Source organism: Telopea speciosissima, chromosome 9, assembly GCF_018873765.1.
Source record: "Telopea speciosissima isolate NSW1024214 ecotype Mountain lineage chromosome 9, Tspe_v1, whole genome shotgun sequence".
Taxonomy (NCBI): domain Eukaryota; kingdom Viridiplantae; phylum Streptophyta; class Magnoliopsida; order Proteales; family Proteaceae; genus Telopea; species Telopea speciosissima.
The window spans coordinates 45,373,124-45,382,744 of NC_057924.1; positions in this window are offsets into that span (position 1 = coordinate 45,373,124).

Genomic DNA, 9,621 nt, shown 5'->3' on the forward strand with positions numbered 1-9,621 from the left:
AACGCTATCTCATACAAGGCCCCCTCGCTGGGCCGAATGAAGCAGGCTATCTCCCCAGGGCTGGGGACTCGAAGGCGGATGTTCTCGGGAATGGCATAGGTATCCCTCAAATGTCCGAGGTTGGCCTCGGTGATTGTACTCTCAACTGTGCCGACGCTTCCCTCTTCTGGCGGGGGGTACGTCGGTGGAAGAGTCGACCGAGCCGACCCCATCTTGGGAAGACTTCTCTCCGTCGGAGTCATCATCGTTTGTTGAAGACGAACCCGAGCTCTCGGCTCGGTCTTCAGGAATTGGCTGGGCCTCATGGCCGGACTCCAGGGCTAGGGGGACCTCGGTAGCATCGGCCTGGCGGGACTCCAAAGAGGCGGGCTCGTCCGAGGTCGAGCCCATCAAGTCTATGGTGGGAGAACAGGTGGTGAGCTCTTTGCTCGGACCCACATCCTCACCCACTCTGGCGAGTACTTCGCCCTCATGATCACTACCGACTGACATAATGGGCAGAGAGGACTTACTGGTTGAGGAAGCTTCAAAGACGAGTTGAACACGAACTAAAAAGCTGAGGGTGCCGAGCACTTGACGAGCTGAAGACTTTGAGCTACCCGAGCACTCCAAGATTTGAAACAGTGAAGAATGAGAGAAGGGAAGCCTATTTATAGCCTTCCAGTTGCCGAGATCCGACGGCCTAGAAGAACTCAGCCAAGTTCAACGGTCCAGATCAAAAGATGATTTAAATTCCTGAGCGCCATAATGACTTCGACTGACGTGGCACTGACACCCCAACTGTCGGTCCGTACAACGTCAAATCGCCGAAGAAGAAGAACCCGGACTCGGCCTCGGGGGAGAACAGTCAGCAGACAGAGATCGCACTCATCAAAGCAGAGCTAAGGCCGGCCTTCGATGAGTAGGGGGCCTGTGATGAGTCATAGAATCTCTCACGAACCAGGAAGCGCCACGTGGACATGCTGGGACCGACCCGAGCCATCTCATGCCTAACCGAACCGGCCGTTGGAAGAGTGACATGGTTTGGGTCCCTGTCTGGCCGAGCACGGGCCCGCCGAGAACCAGACCGAGCACATGGTGCTCCGCGCCACCTCAAACACCAGACCAGGGGGACGATTTCCCCGCCTCTGGCTTGGCCGGGCTCGATGGCCGAGCATTAGGCCAGCTGAGCCTTGAGCTGAGCCCGCCCAGGTCAGCCATATACAGAATGCCGTGATTCGACCAAGCTCCTGCACGGTTGAAGAAAATCTCCATACCGCATACACCGAGGCCGAGCACTGAGGTCACGGCCACCTGAGGCCGAGCATTGAGGCCATTGCCACCCGAGGTCGGCACTGAGGCCACGGCCGCCCGAGGCCGAGCTGTGAGACCATGATTGTCCGAGGCCGAGTTCTCCCCAGAAACCTTAATAACGGCACGCCAGAGATCACGGTGCCACATCAGCACACCCCGAGAATTACTGGATAAGGATCAAGCCACGATCCCACTCGATCCCGAATCATACTCCCATTAGGATTCCTACCATTGTGAGAGTCCGACCCCAAAAATCACTCTCCATATCACTCCGTGTGAAAGAGCCTTACCAAAGAAGGACTCTTACCATGCAAGGACTCCTCCAACCGCCTCATCTCATCCTATAAATACCCAGGTATGGAGCTCACATGCTCATCTCACTTTTTACTAGCTGTTACGCTGCTGCACTGGAGACCTAACTTGAGCGTCTGAGAATCCTTGGCTGGAGCCACACTGGCTCTCTTACGCACACTCGGTTTTTGCAGGCTCATCCGTGGGCGAACCGAGCATCGGAGGTTTTCACACGCAACAGATCCTGAAGCACTATAACAAAGGAAAGATTCGATTGAAAATGAGAGTGCTTACAAATCAACTTTTGCTGGCAAGAGATTCCCACTCTTACTGAAAATCTAGTTTTTGATGAGTTTGATAGTAGATTAAGTAGTATTTCAAGTTTCAACTTGTAGGGGGTCTTGGTGGCTCTCAAGAAGTATTTTCTTCAAACTATAGGAAACAAAATCCATTGCCCAACCATTTCACTCATAAAGAGAGGTGGTAAGTGGATGAAGATGCCATGATCAATGCAAATCAAGATTCCATTTTTCCTTTTACCTTCCTCTATCTCCAATAATTCAACAATATTGAATCCTTGAGGAAAACAAAAAATAAAAAATTCCTAGAACCTTCTATATAAGGAGAAGCTAGTTCTCATGGCAACTTAAGTTGTGAACTTGTGATCAGTTAGAGTAGTACAAGCAGTGAGGGGACTTTTCATTATTTAGCTACTATTTGTAGCTTTTCAAGCTCTTTTTCCTGTAGAAACTTGGGAAAAAATGGTTTGTGTTAGCTGTTACACTATTCTCTCCAGCTTATTTAATTGGGTAAGTGGCAGGTTCATAACTTTTACTTCTTTTGTTGTTTTCTTTAAAAGATTTTTGTGTCTCTATCTCTTAGGATGATAAGATGAGTAATACGGTTGCAGATGCAGAAGACTATAAGGGATTTCCAGTTAAAAGGTCTAAAACTAGATGCTGTGTGCCTGATGCTCTTATCTTAGGTTTGTTATCCTCATGTTGATACTCAAGCTCTAATCTGGTGAGAGCTCACCGTTATACTTGTTATTCTCTTCTTCTACATTATTCTTTGTAAAATTCTCTGCAACTCTGTTCATTAGATCCTTGCTATTTATGCAGCTCTATCACCACCCTATCATCAAATTCAGATATCTGATTCCTTGAATTTTATGTTCTTTCAATAGAGTTCAAGTCCAGAAAGCTTGAACTGGGAAACCCTTGTTGTTTCCCTAAATAAGGAACAGTTAGAGAACTTTTTACTTTTTTGTAAGAATCTAAGGGGCAATTGGGCGTTTTCTCTCTTGTTGAAATAGGGAAAAGTGGAAGAAGTGAGAAGAAACATATTGAACTCATGTTTTGATGGTAGATATGACTGCATAACTAGAATGGTTTTTTGTGCAGAATCTTTTATGACTGGTCTTGAATGGGCTGTTATTAGTTGGTTGTAGCTAGTCCTCTCCTTATTTGCATAAATTGGACTTGCTCTGGACATGAATACATGAAGTCCCTCTGCTGCTTTGCTCTGTATTCTAGTTAATTATTCTGTGGGAAGTGGAGGCGCTGGAGATGTGTCAACATTTATTCCTACTAATGTAAATTTCTAGAAAATAGAAGTGCACATCACACCTTTCTTCTAGGAATTTGTGGACTAAATTTAGGTTTTATGGAGAATTGATTTGATGGTTTAAGTTGTTTAGGTTAAATCAGGAGTTGCTTTGTTATTTTTTGAGGTTTTCCTTCATCTAACTAAAATGGTAACTGGTAGGGATTACTGTGGGAGTTGCTAATTGTTTTCCTAGTTGAAGGAGTGGCTAGACGACTATGCATGTGTTCCTGGGGACTTGCATTAATTATATTGAGCTACTGATTTATAAGGAATTACTAATGGGTAATTCTTCTATGTCTTAGAACTGGCTTTAATGCAATTAGCTGTTAGTGTGAAAGCTTTAATTGTTTCTTCATGTTGCGATTATTCCACCAGGCAAAGTTCAATATGAATTTCAAGCTCTATGCTTCAGTTCTATTGATGAGGCAATACCTGCACTGCTGCCAATGGGCTTTCTGTTAATATATTGTTTTAAAATATCTCTGTTGAATTTATTTTTAATTGCCTTCTGACACACTCGTCGCTCTTTATATTTTTAGGAAAATCTGTGCAGTAGGCAAAACCTGCAACAGAAAAGGCTAATGCAGCAAAGTCTGATTCTTTAGCAGATAAGTCAAAGGTGAAGATTGTTGAACCAGAAATGGTGACAAATCCAAAGTATATGATGATGAGGATGATGATAGTGATGTTGATGAAGATGAATTATTTGATGAGGTACTTTATGCCTATATCTGCTAACTGTCAAGTATGTACCTCTATTTAAATACTGAGGTTTGGTCCTAGTTTCACCCAAAAAAAAAAGGTTTTGCATGGTTTGTTTTGTTTATTAAGTATGTGGGTGCATGAAAATCCATTACAAAAATGATCATGCTTGAATTTCTTTGTCAATGCATGCTAACTTAAAGATCCCAGCCATAAATTAGTAATCATGTTCATATCTTAAATTTTGTAAGGAATGCCATACCAAGTGAAAATACAGGTTACATGTTCAACCACTAGGACCTCATTCAGCAACGTCTTATAGATTCACGAGTCTCAAGTTGAACTGGAGTGTGCTTGATTGTATTCCTGTTGTGATAGCCTTGGTTGGTGATTCTAGTGTAGCCTTCTAATTGCTCTCATTTGCTTTCTTGTACGAGTCTTTAGCTCAAACTGGTAGAGCACTTGGGGATTCCCCAAGAGATGGTGGTTCGAATCCATCAAGCTTCATTGAATTTTCTTATTTCTAAGTCTATGAATTATAATGGCATGAGTGCAAATGACAATTGTCATGTAACACTATAGAACTGAAAATATGGACAAAAATGTTGAAAAGTTGTTGGTGCTTATTTTAGTTTGTTTTTTTGTATGATAAAAGAGGGCATGTCATAGGATCCACTTAGGTTGGCATTTCGATTGTTCCCTTAGGCTACACCTCGATGCATGAGACAAGAGACTCTTGATTTTGGACTATTTGATTGGTAGAAGTACTCCACTACATTTTGCATACTTAATGTGAGCATAACATTTGGGTGATTTGGATTTTTATTAAAAAAATATTTATCTTCTTTATTTTAACTATGGATTTGAATTTGTGTCTGATGTTGGTATCTTCGGCAAGTGGTCTGGCTCTATTTGGGAGTTCAACGAGATTTGCAAACTATGTGATTGGTCTTGACTTTAAAGATGTCGGCTTATTTTATTTTTTTTTGTGCCAATGAAATACAATTTTTTTTTTTACTTTTTTTTTTATGGGATTGCAGGGGAAAGAGAAAGAGAGAGGACAAAGGTGGGTGTAATCCAGGGAACTTGGACCAGCCTTGGCTCTTTAGGATCAGCAACTGTTGGCGTTTGAGAACACTAATACTGAAGTCAAAAGAATTTCTTTAGAGCATGATTCATTAGGCAAAGTTTCCCTGCAACCTCATCAATATCCTAGAAGAACAATATCACAAAGTTCTAACAGTCCTTGTTTACTCCTATACCTTCAAGCAGCACAAATCTACATAATCTGAAATCTTTTACACAAACTAGAACTGCTCTTGCAATGCATTTTGAGCACTTAGGAGTGTAATTGCTGGAAACCTGACAAAATAAATCCTTGAACTCAGATGCACAAACCTGTTTTATAACAAAATAGTTGTGGTAGTTCACTAATGTTGAGGTTTTTTTTTTTTTTTTTTTTTTTTTTTTCCCTTTTCTTGTGTAATCTCATTTATGTAATGATTGTTGTCAAGCTGTTGGGGTATTGGTTGTTGCAATTTAATGTTTTTCTATATCTTGGCACACATCTTATGTAATGTGATTGGGATTGCTTGTGATCAAAAGAGAAAGATCATTTCGGGATATGCTTGTTATTTCTAAACAGGGTCAGATTGCTAGATTCTATTTGAAATGAGTGATCTGTGGTCAAAAGCTTATCTCATTTTTTTTTCTTGGGGTGGATAGTGAGTTCTCTGTCTCTGTAGGTGGTCTTACAAGGTTAATGTTTCCCATTAGATTGTAATTTTTTATGTAGCCATTAGATTGTAATAGATATGATTCCTTTTTTTGCAGAATATTTTGATACAGGGAGAGCAACAGCAAAAGGATATTTTTACAGCTTTGGAGTTGTTCTGCTCGAGCTTTTAACAGGGAAGAGACCTATGGATGAAGCATTTATCGGTAAGGCACTAAGCTAGTCACATGGGTAAGAGTTACATTGCATGCAAGAGAACTTCCAGTTTAGGGTCTAAGAGGTTATTATAGTTACCTTTTACAAATGATAATACTTGGAGTGATACCAATTTACCCGTGTAAGAGAGTAATATGGAATCACTTAAGTAGTATCCAAATTTGGTTGTGTTCTTTTTGCTGCTTAATGTTGAAGATGAGTCACCTCTACACTCTATGATAATTGATATGGTTGCAGGTAATCTTAGCAGTTGGAACAAAGCTTCAATCAATTATAATACATCAATGGGTTTTGAAATCCAAGAAAGACATGCTGTGGTTCAGAGAATTCCTCTTGTCAAAGTCAGTGACAAGCACTTTTGGTTTAGCTGACTTTTCATTTCCACTGTGGATCTCTCAAAATTGCTCCTTATTCTATCTAATTCCTACGTTGTGTCTTTATAATTCAAATAAATTAGAAAGCAGAACAAAATTAAAACTTCCTAACAAAGAGTGTTTGACCAAAAGCTCACAGGAAAGTGTTATTAAGTCTTAAAAGAAGCCACAAATTTTGGACCAGTCAAAGAAAAAGTGTTAGTTCTAACAGAAGCCACAAGAACCTTTTTGGACCAGTCAAAGCAGGCTTTAGGACTGCAGGTCTCACCCAATGGTTCTACCTGGTTTTACCAAATACCAACATGGATAGATCATTGGTTGGCTGCAATATGCTAGCACTAAAATGCTCATAGCTCGTAGACTGAGTACCTTGGGTTATTCAAAATAAATAGATCCTAGGATTTCTAGGGTAATTTCCAAAAGGTTAAGCAGTATCCAAATTCGTTTCCTAGCATTGTTCCTGTGTCTTGGAGACATGCTTTGCTGCCATCCCAGCTTCTCCTTCACAAGAAATATGGTTCCACGTGACAAATTTAACAGTTCCAAACATCAGCCACTAATAATACCCAACTTCATTTTGCTCAGTCACCCAATGTAGATACCACAAAAAGCATCACTAACTCTTGCAATTCTTCTAGTTTATTGCATCTGAACAAATAACATTCCATATTGGTCACTGACTTATTTCATCACCACTAACAATTCAGTTCAGGGTTTTGTTTATCCAATATTCATAATAGAAATTGAAGCACTGGTTGAATACCAGCAATTGGATTTAATAGTGTACTCATTATAGCATTGATGTGCCTGGAACCAGATCCCTCCAAGAGACCAACCATGATTGAGGTTCTCCAAATGCTTGAGCAAATGAAATCCAGTAATATTGTATTGGATTCTTGATCTTTGTTTATGTATTCTTCTCTTTCTTGATTGGAAAAAACCAACGCCAGTAAAATGCTCTTTTCTAAGATGATAATAACCCACCAATATTCTCTCTTCCAAGATGATAGAACTGTTAAATTTGTCACGTGGAACCATAGAAACTAGGAAAATGCAAATGTGGTGTTTCGTATGATGTGCTGACCTATTAATGACCTCCTGGCTGAACTTAAATCAGATGCGGCGACCTCGCAGGAAAATGCAAATGCCTTCATTTTTCTTTAAAAAAAAAATCAAGTCTTTTTTGCCCAAAACCAATGTATTAATCCTGATGGATTCGAACCATCATACCCTGGATAATCCCCAGGTGCTCTCCCATTTTGAGCTAAGGATTCACCTTAAAAGAAAAAACATGTTTGATTGAAACACTATTTGTTCCCGGGGAATTTGGTGCAAAATGATCTATGGAACCATTCTACAAACATGCGTGCTCATCTATTTCAATTACAGAACCAATTGGAATAAAGAGGTAAGAAGAGTTGAGTTTTCCCCCATCAATCTTATCAATATTTGTTCTATTCTATTATCAAAACACTAAAATGGCTCTGATTTTTCCCAAAAGGCATCAATAGCTGAGGAGAGGATATCGGAATGGGTAGGACACTACGATGAGATACCTAATGACATAGAGAACTAATTAAATTCAGATATAAGGGAAGGGAGAATTAAGCTTCTCTTCCAAGTTGATATCGTTCTTTCAAGAACAAAGATTCACATTGATTAGCTTCTCTTCCATTGTTTGGGGAGATGCTACAACTTTGGATTCAAAGCTAAATCTCAGAGTCTCTCCTTCGTTTATGTCATTGTAGTGCATGAAATAGGTCTTTAGATAACATGTTATGAGGTTGAAGATAATACCTGTGGAGATGTGTAGGGTTTCTACTGCAATGCACTGCTAGATTCACGAACTGCAGAGGATGAGATATCTTCGCAAAATAGGGTTTCTACCGCAACGTAATCCCTGCCCAAGATTCACGAAGGAGAACTGGTTTCGTTGAGAAGTCAAAAGAGGGAAGAGGGAAGACGATGTCGTTGGGTAAAAGCTCTAACACGATTTCATTTCAGTCATCGGACGGGAAAAGCTCAACCCAGTCTCCGTGGTCGTGAATAGACCCCGTCTCCTTTGTCGCCGACGCCGGTCCCAGTGAGAATTCGTGAGAGGATGAGTAAACGCGAGACGGGTCTCTGGTTTGGGATTGGTTAGGGTTAAGTGGTTAACCAAGGTTAACCTTGAAAATTCAAAGAGGGCCGTTCGATTGACTCATGACACGTGTCGTATTCTCAAGTGTATGTTATGAAATGACATAAATACCATTTAATATGTTAATTTACAATACAAGTATGAGATTCTAATAAAGAAAATGAAATATCCAAATTGTCCTACCTAATTGATACTTCAATGTTTTATTCTTTATTGCTTACTGGTCTTTTCGGAAAATTATCACCCCCAGTACTAGGGGCGATAAGGGTCTGGTCTTTTCACCTCTTTGTTAATTTTCCAAATGTAACCCACCCTTGTTACATGAATAGCAACCCAAAAATAAATTAAAAAAAAGTGGGGTAAACTGAGTTGACCCGAATCGGGTCAACCCAGTTTGACCCCGCCCAACTGGACTGTCGGCAGGGGATAAACCCCCACCATTTAGGCTGAGCCACAAAAGGCCCATCATCCATGCCTGGCGCGCATACAGTGCCAAGATAAGGCTGCACCGGCCTAGGCTGCCCAGCAGGCCTAGGCACACGCAAGCCCAACTGGCCACCAGCCTTTGGTTCCCTGCCATCAATACCCCAAGGCTCATTCAGTCATTTCCTTGAATGAGTTTTTTCCTATAAATAGGAGGCCATTTGGAGGGTTTTGAGGGAGAGAAAAATCATGAGAAAATTACCTTCGTGAAGCCTGTTCTTTCCTCTTTCAATCCATGCTAGATATATCCTGAGAACATGCTCCCGTAGATATATAAAATTCCATAAATACCCCTTGCTCACCACTCTTGCCATTCGGAGCAACCACATTTGGAACGGCTTTCAGAGGTTTTCGGCGACTATTTACGGTCAAACAAGGTTACCCAAGCTGAGCCCAGGCCCTTCCAAGCTTCAACAGTATTTTTACATATTTTCTTCGATTTTCTTTACATAAAGAGGCTATTTTTCAGTTACAAAAATATTAAAAATAATACAAGATTGATAAAATCTTGAAATTTTTAGGGGATATGTATCCCACTGTTTCTTATGTCCAGTAATTTTCCTAAGCTCCAAATCATCTGTTTTGGGACACTTTGGCCCCTATGAGTATTTTGGGATTTGCAAGAGTAGGGCCCACAAAATAGGATTCATGCTTAGCCACTGACATGTAAGTGAAGAGCATGTTTAGCTTAGTATGTTACTGTTTTGGTTTTGTCTGATTCGGATTTTTAATATTTATTTTGTATTTTCTTTGTTCTAATCCATGTTTTTACCTTCCAA